The following is a 12,087-nucleotide window of genomic DNA, read 5'->3' as shown; positions in this document are numbered from 1 at the left end:
AAGTAGATTAAAGATTCTTATAGTACTATAATATTATCAATATTATGAATTTCATAAGTTGTTATTCTAGATTTAAAAGCAGAAGCTTTTCTGTTAATTTGTTTAGTTGATTTAAATTCGTCATCATCAATAATTGGAAAGTAATAACCGGCAAAATTTTTCTGATGTGATTTTTGTTTAATTTATTTATATTTATCTACTAGAAGCTTTTGGAAATAAATATCAGACATTTGATTATTGTTATTTTTTCTATAAGTTCGATTAATTGTTGTTTATTAAGTTTATAAAATTGTTTTAGGTTGTTTGCTTAACACATTTCACAAAACCCTTTTAAGGGTTTATTTGGGTATGGTATCATTATTATTAACATTATCATTATTATCTTCGATAGAATCAATTAATTGTTGTTTAATAAGTTAACCATATCGTTTTAGGTTTTTTGCTATAAAATTTCATTAATTTCTTTTTTAGTCTTACAGCACAGTTCAGTCTTTCATTTTTGTCTGTATATTCAGTTAGATCTAGTCTATGTTGGCGGTGGCAGTGGCATGTTTGTGGAATTTTGAAGTAGATTATCTTGTAGTGAAATGTGAGTTAGTATGGGCAGAGGACTTTGTTTGAAATCGGTATAAAAAAAAATGCATCCGTTAACCGACCTCTCAATTCAGATGATATAGTTGCTGAAAGGTTCAAATAAAACTTCAGTTTGATTTCAGACACATTCCCAACTCATACATTTATAGTTGGTGACGACTTTAATTTACCCTAGATATCTTAGCGAAAATACATGTTTAATTCCGGAAATATACATAAAACATCATATGAAATTGTGCCACAACGCATTCACTGAAAATTAGTTTGCACAGTTAGTTCATGAGCCCATGTGAATAGTAAACAGTTGTGAAAACACACTTTACCTCTTGGCAACAAATAGTTCTGAGTCAACAACGACCATCAAAACCAGTACAGGGATTAGTGAACACAGGTTTGACATAGCGAGGTTGAATATTGTAATCCTCTAAAATGTAACTATTCAAAAAAGCAGATAAAAATTCACTTCACGCCTTCCTGAGACATAGTCTTTACTCCTTCCAAATCAATAATATAAGCGTAGACCAGATGTGGCTTCAATTCAAAGAAATACTATCAGCAGCAATTGAAAGATTTATACCAAATAACTTAACAAACGACGGAGCTGATCCTCCTTGGTATACAAAACGGGTCAGAAAACTGTTGCAGAGACAACCAAACAAACATGCCAAATCTAAACACACGCAAAATCACAAAGATTGGCGATCTTTTACAGCAGCTCGAAATTTGGTGCGGACTTCAATGCCAGACGCTTATAACAGTTTCCATAACGAAGCGTTGTCTCGAAACCTGGCAAACCTGGTCGTATGTAGAGTATGTAATCGGCAAGAAAAAGTCAACACCTTCTCTGCACGATAGCAATGGAGTTACTATCGAAACCAGTGCTACCAAAGCTGAGTTACTAATCACAGCCTTCCGAAATGCCTTCACAAAAGAAGACGATGTAAATATTCCTGAATTAGAATCAAGAACAGCTGCAACATGAGTAACGTAGAAGTAAATATGATCAGAATAGTGAATCAACTTAAAACACTTAAAATCAAATATTCTGATCCAGACTGTATAACAGTTAGGTTCCTTTCAGAGTATGCTGATGCATTAGCTTCATACTTAACAATCATATACAAACGTTCGCCTGACGAAAGATCCGTACCCAGAGATTGGAAAGTTGCACAGGTCACACCAATATTCAAGAAAGGTGGTAGGGGTAATCCACTTAATTACAGGCCCATATCGTTGACGTCGATATTCAGCAGGATTTTGGAACATATTTTGTGTTCAAACTTTATGAATTACCTCGAAGAAAACGCTCTAATGACACACAGTCAACATGGTTTTAGAAACCATCCTTCTTGTGAAACACAACTAGCTCTTTATTCGCATGAAGTGCTATTGACAAGGCTTTTTGGATTGATTCCGTATTTCTGGATTTCTGGAAGGCTTTTGACACTGTAACACACAAACGGCTTGCAGTGAAATCGCGTTATTATGGAATATCGTCTGAGTTATGTGACTGGATTTGTGATTACCTGTCAGAGAGGTCACAGTTCGTAGAAACTGACGGAAAGTCATTGAGTAAAACAGAAGTGTTTTCTGGCGTTCCCAAAGGTAGTGTTATAGACCCTTTTCTGTTCCTTATCCATATAAACATTTGCCCCCGGTAGCTGAGTGGTCAGCGCGACAGAATGTCGATCCTAAGGGCCCGAGTTCTATTCTCGGCTGGGTCGGAGATTTTCTCCGTTATGGGAATGGGTGTTGTGTAGTCCTAATCATCATTATTTCATCCCAATCCACGCGCAAGTCGCCGAAGTAGCGTCAAATCGAAAGACTTGCACCCGGCGAACGGTCTACCCGACGGGATGCTATAGTCAAAAGACATTTACATTTATCTATATAAACGATTTGGGACACAATCTGAACAGCCGTCTTAGGTAGGTTGCAGATGACGCTGTCGTTTATCGAATAATAAAGTCATCAGAGATTAAAAACAAATTGCAAAACGACCTAGAAAAGATATCTGAATGGTGCGAAAATTGGCAGTTGATCCTAAATAATGAAAAGTGTGAGATCATCCACATGTGTGCTAAAAGGAATTCGTTAAACTTTGGTTACACGATAAATCAGTCGAATCTGAAGGCCGTAAATTCAACTAAATAACTAGGAATTATAATTATGAACAACTTAAATTGGAACGAACACATAGAAAATGTTGCAGGGAAGGCTAACCAAAGACTGCTTTTCGTTGGCAGGACACTTAGAAAATGTAACAGATCTACTAAGGAGACCGCCTGCACTACGCTTGTCCGTCAAAAAAAGTAGTAGGAGTAATCCACTAAATTACAGACCCATATCGTTAACGTCGATATGCAGCAGGATTTTAGAACATATATTGTGTTCGAACATTATGAATTACTTCGAAGAAAACGGTCTATTGACACACAGTCAACTGGGATTTAGAAAACATCGTTTCTGTGAAACACAACTAACTCTTTATTCACATGAGGTGTTGAGTGCTATTCGCAAGGGATTTCAGATCGATTCCGTATTTATGGATTTCCGGAAGGGTTCTGAAACTGTGCGATCCTAGCGGCTCGTAGTGAAATTGCCTGCTTATGGAATACCGTCTAAGTTATGTGACTGGATTTGTGATTTTCTGTCATAGAGGTCGCAGTTCGTAGTAGTTGACGTAAAGTCATCGAGTAAAACAGAAGTGATTTCTGGCGTTCCCCCAGATAGTGTTACAGACTCTTTGCTGTTCCTTATCTATATAAACGATTTGGAAGACAACCTGAGCAGCCGTCTTCGGTTTTCTTTCTCTCTTTTTTTTTTTTTTTTTTTTTTTTTTTTTTTTTTTTTTTTGCAGATTACGCTGTCGTTTATCGACCAGTAAAGTCATCAGAAGACCAAAACAAGCTGCAAAACGATTTAGAAGAGATATCTGAATAAAGCGAAAAGTGGCAATTGACCCTAATTAACGAAAAGTGTGAGGTTATCCACATAAGTGATAAAAGGAACTCGTTAAACTTTGGTTACACGATAAATCAGTCTAATGTGAAAGCCGTAAATTCAACTAAATAACTTGGTATTACAATTACGAACAACGTAAATTGGAATGAACACATAGAAAATGTTGTGGGGAAGGCTAACAAAAGTCTGCGTTCTATTGGCAGTACACTTAGAAAATGTAACAGACCTGCTAAGGAGACTGCCTACATTACGCTTGTCCGTCCTCTTTTAGAATACTGTAGCGCGGTATGGGATCCTTACCAGATAGGACTGACGGAGTACATCAAATAATTTCAACGAAGGGCAGCTCGTTTTGAATTATCGTGAAATAGGGGAGAGAGTGTCGCTGAAATAATACAGGATTTGCGCTGGACATCGTTAAAGGAAAGACTTTTTCGTTGCGACGGAATATTCTTACGAAATTCCAAACATCAACTTTCTCCTCGGAATGTGAAAATATTTTGTTGACATCGACCTACGTAGGGAGAAACGATCACCACGATAAAGTAAAAGAAATCAGGGCTAGTACGGAAAGATATGAGTGTTCGTTCTTTCTGCTCGTTATACGAGATTGGAATGATAGAGAATTGCGAAGACTGTTCGATGAACCCTCTGCTAGGCAATTGAATGTGATTTGCAGAATATAAAAGCAGATGTAGATGTAGATATATAAACTCGAATAGCCTTTTTCTTAACAATAACTTTCAAAACTAGAATTATACGTATAGCCTTTTTCATTACAATAATTTCATAAATTTTTTAACCTGAATAATAACTCTGTGTTGAAATGTATTTTTATTTGAGATTTATGAGGAAGAAAATTACTTTTTTTAAATGAGTAAGCACAATTTGAAAAAGCGTGTTTATGAAAAAAATTATTAGATTTTTGTTTTTTAAATAAAATGAAATTTTATTTCATTGGAATAGAAAGATGGGATTTGGTAGAGCCTATTTATCAGAAAATATGAATTAGTTTTTTTAAATTTTTTTAATAAAATGTAACTTTCTTTCGTTGGAATAGAGAAATTTTTAGAAAAGCGTGTCCCTGTCCAAAACTCTCCTTTGATCATTACTCCCAGTTATGCTCACTTGGATACACATAAAGCAAATTTCCTGCTCAAGACGTGAATGTGATTTCACTGCTGTGCTTCTCGAACCACTTCATCATGCTTCTGGATTTAGTACACCGACTGCTAGAAGTATCCAACGACATTGGGGAAGACATCAAGCATGGCGTGATGGACGTGGTCTGCAGTGACGTTCATGTAGCGCACTTCTGTCATGGTGCCTCTGATTACTGCCACAGGTCCTACAGTGGAAGCCCAGGCCTGTGTGACCCATAGCACAGTACTACTCTCACATCTGCCATCGGCCAGAGAAATACGAAAGAGCCAGTTCTCGATCACTAGTAATTTCCAAGGAGAGATTTTGAACAGGTGCCTAATTGTAGATGAAGTTGATGTTTACCGTCTGTTGAAGTCAAAAGAAAGACAAGATCAATTACTAAATGACTTGAAAGATATGTGAATAGTGCATAAACTGGCAATTGACCATGCGCAATATGTTTACAGTTCTCCAAATAAGCAAAGAGAGAATTTCCTTCAATTTCCGTTACGTGATACATGACTCAAATTAACATGTTACCAATTACAGTAAATATCAAGGGTTTACGCTGTGGAACAAGTTATTTTGCAACGATGAGATACAAAATGCGGTGAGACAAGACTGCACTTCGATGGCATATCGCTTAAAACGCCCAGCTACACTATTGTGTAAGATGCCTACGCTACGCTTTCCGTACTCTTAGGGTACTTCAGTACAGTGTGAGATCATTACGATACAGGGTTGGTAGAAGACATTTAAAATATTAAAAGAACGGCGCTCGGTTTTTGTCATGACGAAATAAGGAATGGAACGTCACAGATACGATATGTGATATTAAAAACAAATGCGTTGTCCAAGGTGACGAATTATTTTCTGAAAATTTCAGTCGACAACGTTCTTCATCAAATGCCAAAGTATTTTGCCACTATACGTAAATAGGGAGAAGTGACTATTGTGTAAAATTTTAAAAATCAGATCTCGCGTGGGTACACTGAATTGTATATCTTTTCGTATTGTATTCTTGATTTATTTTTATTCCACACGCAATTAGAGGCAGATTTACAAATTGGTTTGTCTCGGTCCAGAGTTTAAATGGGAGCTTCCAAATATTCATGGAGATCTAGATGGTGTTATAGGTGGGGTTGGGTTGGGTTGGATTGGATTGTTTAAGGGAAGAGACCAAACAACGAGGTCATCGGTCTCATCGGATTAGGGAAGGATGGGGAAGGAAGTCGACCGTGCCCTTCCAAAGGAATCATCCGGGTATTTGTCTTGAGCGATTTAGGAAAATCACGGAAAACCTAAATCACGATGGCCGAACGCGGGTTTGAACCGTCGTCCTCCCGAAAGCGAGTCCGGTGTGCTAACCACTGCGCCGTCTCACTCGGTGCTATAGGTGTCCAAGTGTTCTGTTGGAGAGGAGAGTACTGTGTGATCGTCCCATATTTCAGCAACTCTCCCCGTTCCGCTCCATACTGATCCATAGCAACGCAAAGTGAATACTGTTTGCACAAGCAGTCGTTACTGTCAAGTAAGCAGTCAACGTTTCACACCATTTACGTAACCCCAAAGGCTGCAGCTGCTACTTGAGTCGCTCAAGCACCCAGTGCTCCACAGAATCGGTGTCGGAGCAACTTTCACTCGACCGATCCAGAGCGACAGTCGGATACGCACAGCTTCCCTGCGTGAATGACCGCCACCGTCGTCCTCAAACAAAGCCCACATACGGGGTGTTCAAAAAGTCTCTCCGCAGTGCCGTATGATTGTTAGCTGCTCGTGCTGTATGGCGCAGTGAAAATATCGAAATGAAACTCAGTGAAATACAAGTTATTACTTTATTGAATATTCATTTTTATTTACAAATTTTCACATTAACTGTTGAAAGTGTCCCCCCTGTTGTTGAATACACAATTCAATTCGTCTAATCATGTTTCCAAACACAAGATGTAACATTTCTTCTGTAACAGAAGCAGTGAAAGTGGATATTGCAGTTTTCAATTCCTCACTGCATTTTGGACGGTGTTTATAGAAAGTTGCTTTCGCTGCACCCCACAAGAAAAAGTCAGGTGGTGTTAGGTCAGGCGATCGTGGAGGCCAGAGTCCCTGGGAAATTATGCGATCACCATAAACATCAGCAAGGAGTGACATTTTAACGCGTGTTGTATGCGCGGTTGCACCATCTTATTGAAAATAACAGTTCAATATTTCACTTAATACAAGTTCTCCTATGAATAGGTAAGAATATCACTGCAGTATCGTTTTGCGTTTATTGTTTCGTTGAAAAACGTGGGACCCACAATCCGACGTCTAGACATTGAAATCCAAACTCCTATTTTCACACAATGAAGTGGTTCCTAATGAATACACAATGAATTTGCAGTACTCCACATAGAAGAATTTTGCGAGTTCATTTACCCGGATAAACGAAACCACGCCTCATCAGTGAAAAACGTTTCGTTAAGAATATCCCTTCCATTTTGTTGAACGAAATTTTTGACCGATTGACAATAATGCAGTCTCTTGCCATAATCGGTTTTTTTTCAGCTCTTGTACGACTGTCACTTTGTATGGGAAAAGTTCTAATTTTTTCCTTGCAGCTGTGTGAGCCGTTCCGACACTAACATCGATTTCCTGGGCGAGCTTTCTTACCGACTTGTACGGACTCATGGACATTTTATCGGAAATATCGAGTTCCTCGTAGATAACGCTAGGACGACCCCTTCTCGGTGCATCTGTCACTGAACCCGAACTTGTAAATTTGTTAATCAAATCTCACACAGTATCGCGATGTGGGAGTGTTGTCTCCGGGAAAACTGAATTAAATGTTATGACGAACTGAAACTGTGTATTTACGGACAGCCTTGAACACTTGTTCGACTAAAAACACACGTTCTTCAATGGTAAGCATTTTAACAGTGACAGAAACAAACGAGCAAAGGAACTAAAACGTTCAGGTCAACACGTAACAACACACACCAAAGATACTACTGACACTGGCTGAGATAAATGAAACAGTTGAATGAGCTGGCTGCCGTGGTCTAGCGGTTCTAGGCGCTCAGTCCGGAACCGCGGGACTGCTACGGTCGCAGGTTCGAATCCTGCCTCGGGCATGGGTGTGCGTGATGTCCTTAGGTTAGTTAGGTTTAAGTAGTTCTAAGTTCTAGGGGACTGATGACCACAGATGTTAAGTCCCATAGTGCTCAGAGCCATTTGAACCATTTGAACTAGTGGAATGAATTAAATGTTATGACGAAATGAAACTGTGTATTTACGGCCAGCTTTGAACACTTGTTCGACTTAAAACACACGTTCTTCAATGGTTAGCATTTGAACAGTGACAAAACCGAAACAAAGGAACTAAACTTAAACGTTCACTCAGCACGTAACGACACACACCAATGATACTACTGACGTTGGCTGGGATAAACGAAACAGTGGAATGACGGGGGATTCCACTTGAAGAGAAGTAAATCGGGCAGGCGAACAATCATACGGCACTGCGGAGAGACTTTCTGAACACCCCGTATTATCAGCCCCCCATCTTCACCGCAGTTTCCTCACTCTAACGTCCGATCCGGTAAACCGGGGGTCCATCCACATGTTATGGCGTGATTAGACACAACAGTATTCCAGAAAATTATCGTAGCAATAATAACCAAAACTAGTGATGGGATTCATTGTAAAGACTTGTTCAAAACACTGGGGACCTAAAGTGCAATGCATCAGGTAAAACATTATGACCACTACACACTTCGATGCTCAATGCCACCTCACGGCACTGCGGGGACGTGACGTGTCAAGAGAAGTATTTACGCCTATGCGGAACAGAGGCGAATGGCGGGTCATTCTAGTGAACGTACGGGCCCGCAAATGGGGATATCGACTGACACGAGCGAGTTCGACGCTGGGCAGGTTTTTATAGCCTTCGCCAGAGGAGGAGCGTGCCGGAGGCGCGGAGATGGTCTGCTGTTCGAGTGGCAGTATCGTCAGCGTAAATTGAAAGGGCTTGGAGGACGGTGAAACCGAGAGAGTGTGAGGAGCTGGAGTTTGGACGTCTACCTCATCGCAGAACTTTAGGGTCGGTAGCTTTCGCCCTCCGTGAAGCAGGGCAGTCGAGTATAACGCTGGTCCAGGCACAAGGGTATCGGAGGCCACCGTTCAGTGTACGTTCTGAGCATGAGCCTCTGCAAACAGACAACAGTTACGCGTTGCCATGTTGACCCAACGAAAACGTCATTTACGACTACAGTGGGCACTGGAGTATCAGGACTGAACAGTGGATTAGGAAAAACGTGTGGCCTGGTCGGATGAATCACCGCGTTGCTTCTTTCGACAGGCCGACCGTCGTGGCCGGATACGCCTGTTATCCAGGCGAACGGCCGCACGAACCGTACTCACCGCCTTTGACGCAGACCGTCGGTAGCAGTGTTATGCTGTATTATGCTGTGAGACACATTCCGCTGGGCTTCCCTGTGTTAAGAAGTGATGTCACCTTTGTCATCTGTGGACCGCGTTTAAGTTATTGCGGACCACCTGCATGCCTTTATGTCTTAGGTCAATCCTGAGGGCGGAGGCACCTTCTCGAGGGATAATTGTCCGTGTCGTCAGTCCACAGTCGTTTAAGGAGAGTGACAGTGAACTCATGTAGATTTCTCGACCACGAAATTCGTAATTAACTTTATCTTCTTCTAAATTAAACACACCTTTGTCCTTTCGGGAGCCAGTTCAACGCACACAAACCACCGGCCCCAAATTTAGAGCACTGCGTGACCTGTGTGTGGGCAGCTGGAGCCAGCTACCGGGCATCTATCCATGCACGACACGCAGGATGGCTGCCGCACTGCGCTCCAAAGGTGGACCGGCTCGCTACTGAGCAGATGGTCTTAACGCTTAGCCTCATCAATGTACATTTAAATGCAAAAGTCTTTGATAATTACAGCAAAAAACGCTCTGTCCTTACCCGTGCAATAATATCTAGCCTTTACCAAGAATGAATAAGCGTAACACACAAAACAACACTTCCTGCCACGGGAAAAATTGCCCGAAGAGCTGAAAATAATGCTAAAACAAATTTATTTAAATAGTTAGTTACAAAGTGCCACGTTAGCAGTGCATTCTGTACAGTGCTTGATTATTTATGCACATATTAAAGCTTTGGTAAGAACTGTAACGTAAGTAAATGATAACAAAACACGTCATTTCGTGGCAGATTTTTGCACATTTTTTCGGAAAATTTTACATAAATGCCCTGCAGTGGGTAATAATAACATCTTATCCTCTTTCTTAACACAGCATCTCCCTCATTATGGACGAATGCAGAGTTAGTTTTTCAGGGAAACAAACCGGATATAGCGCTAATGGAAACGCAAAAGAAGCATGGCATTCATGGTTCTGATCTCAGATTTAAGTTATTGTATTCTGTGCAGTGACTGGTGTTCAGAAAGCAATGAACAGTATAGCACATGCTCTTTACGTTATGAAATTTTACATTATGAAATTTTCCAAGAATATTTAAAAAAAAGTATTGTTCTCTAGGGAAAAAACGAAAAAAGGATTGCTGTGTCAAACAGAGTGGCCTTGTATTCGTGAGGGTATGGGCTCCATTCTTAATTAAGCCAACATGATTTAGGGTTTTGTGATTTCCCTAAACGACTTAAGGAAAAATGCGAATATCAGTCTCCTCCATGTCAAACTAGACCCGTAACTATGGAAAAAAAATCTATACATTCCAATGAAGTTTCTTTCTCTTAATCTGTAATAGCACGACATGTTCAATATCCTTGTCCAACAACGTACGGTTTAATAAAGGTACTACTTCTGCTACTATGATACTCTTTATATATATATACTAAGACGGTATCTGTTCTTTCGGACTCATTACAGATAACGTCTTAGTATATATATATATATATATATATATATATATATATATATATATATATATATATATATATAAGGCTCACCGGTCACTTGACCATCTTCTTCTTCTGTGCGAATGCACAAACAGTGCAAACAGTGCCCGAACTCTTACGCGAATCGGCAACGCGCCGCCAGTAATGAGTATAATGGGCGGGGGCACTACGAATGTAGTGCGGGACAATCCTCTGTGTCCTCGGTGGCTCAGATGGATAGAGCGTCTGCCATGTAAGCAGAAGTTTCCGGGTTCGAGTCCCGGTCGGGGCACACATTTTCGTCTGTCCCCGCTGACGTATGTCAACGCCTGTAAGCAGCTAAGGGTGTTCATTTCATTGTAATATGATACTCTTATTCACTGTTTCGGACAGAGACAAATATAAGCTACGCTTTAGGGTATTAGCGAAATGCTTTGCACGAGGAATTTCACAGGAGATCGCCGAAGTCCAAGCAAGTGGCCGAGGAAGAAAATCCCGCAATTGAGCTGAAAAACATTTCTGACCTATTGCTTGAACTGTTAATTGATGAAAAACCTAAATTATTTCTGACTGCTGTAGCAAACGCAGTGTGAAGGATAACGGGATAGCGGATAACCGCAACTTTCCTCTGAAGTGGGAAACAGAATGGGGTTCGCGATTGAGACAGAAAACTTTCTTCGTACTTGACAAGACTTCTCCGACAGAGAGGATGATGGAAAACTTGCGAGAAACTGCATAAAGCGCAGCAGAAGGTGTGCGTGTGGGGGAGCAAGTACGTCGGATATCTGGCGACAGGAGTCGGAGAGAGTGAGACTTCCCCTCTCCTCCCCTCCCCGCCCCACCCGTCCTCATCCCCCTCTCCTGCCCTCCCCACCCCTCCCCTCCTCTCCTCATCGCGACTACTATGACAAGAGCGCGCACCGACTATCCGTCCTTCTCTCCACGCAACTGTGAAGCGGCGTATCGCAAAATTTGATAATTTAAAATAATGCAATTTGTTACCAAAAAGATTCAGATACATGTGAACCTAATTAATTCACTATTTTAACTTCATAAGATCAATAACCCTCCCCCCATGAACCATGGACCTTGCCGTTGGTGGGGAGGCTTGCGTGCCTCAGCGATACAGATGGCCGTACCGTAGGTGCAACCATAACGGAGGGGTATCTGTTGAGAGGCCAGACAAACGTGTGGTTCCTGAAGAAGGGCAGCAGCCTTTTCAGTAGTTGCAGGGGCAACAGTCTGGATGATTGACTGATCTGGCCTTGCAACATTAACCAAAACGGCCTTGCTGTGCTGGTACTGCGAACGGCTGAAAGCAAGGGGAAACTACAGCCGTAATTTTTCCCGAGGACATGCAGCTTTACTGTATGATTAAATGATGATGGCATCCTCTTGGGTAAAATATTCCGGAGGTAAAATAGTCCCCCATTCGGATCTCCGGGCGGGGACTACTCAGGAGGATGTCGTTATCAGGAGAAAGAAAACTGGCGTT

At 41.1% G+C, this 12,087-nt stretch overlaps 1 protein-coding gene and 1 non-coding gene across 2 annotated transcripts in view; one reads left to right on the top strand and one right to left on the bottom strand.

Annotated features, from left to right (window-relative positions):
• The window catches only part of LOC126355635 (uncharacterized), a 427,254-nt gene that overhangs the window by 397,936 nt on the left and 17,231 nt on the right, over positions 1-12,087 (bottom strand). The window lies entirely within an intron of this gene.
• Trnat-ugu (transfer RNA threonine (anticodon UGU)) lies at positions 10,811-10,884 on the top strand. Its single transcript has one exon. It is a non-coding gene; the product is annotated as a tRNA-Thr (tRNA).

The sequence above is a fragment of the Schistocerca gregaria genome, chromosome 3 (assembly GCF_023897955.1).
Source record: "Schistocerca gregaria isolate iqSchGreg1 chromosome 3, iqSchGreg1.2, whole genome shotgun sequence".
Classification (NCBI taxonomy): domain Eukaryota; kingdom Metazoa; phylum Arthropoda; class Insecta; order Orthoptera; family Acrididae; genus Schistocerca; species Schistocerca gregaria.
Note: the sequence above shows the minus strand (reverse complement) of the source record. Positions and strands in the feature narration are given on the sequence as shown.